Raw genomic sequence first — 610 nt, forward strand, 5'->3', positions numbered from 1 at the left:
TCACGATTAGCATTGACAAACTGCATTTTTTTTTTTTTTTTTTTATTTTTTTATTGTGGCGTCGACTCCGTAATGAAAATTATTGCTTTTTATTCAAGTGCCTGATATTTGTCATTTTTACGTGTTGACATTGGTAGGTATATAATGAGATGGATATACAGATAGATTGTTTGATAGAAAGACATTGGTAGGTATATAAAGGCAGGTAGATAGATAAATGAATAGATAGATATAATTGGAAAGGTCTACAGAGAGCTTTTACGCGTTACTGCAAATATGTTTACATAGGCCTATATGAAAGTCAATCCCACACTTACCCATCGGCCTACCGTAAGTTAGCTAATTCATTTACAAAAGCTAATTCATTCATTACCTTAAGAAGACCCAGCTAGCGTTTTCGTTACAAAGAGATTAGAGAGAAAAAAAAAACATTAAAAATATAATGTAAAAAATATAACATCAAATAAAATGGAAAAAAAATAATGATAGAAAAAAGATAAATGAGATAGAAAAAAAAAAAAAAAAATTGCCGAACTGGACATATCGTTTTCCTTCTCCGTGGATCATGTGCGGGCAAGAACGTCTCTCAAAATTTTCCCTTTGCCGCCAA

The sequence above is a fragment of the Penaeus monodon genome, chromosome 14, assembly GCF_015228065.2.
Source record: "Penaeus monodon isolate SGIC_2016 chromosome 14, NSTDA_Pmon_1, whole genome shotgun sequence".
Classification (NCBI taxonomy): domain Eukaryota; kingdom Metazoa; phylum Arthropoda; class Malacostraca; order Decapoda; family Penaeidae; genus Penaeus; species Penaeus monodon.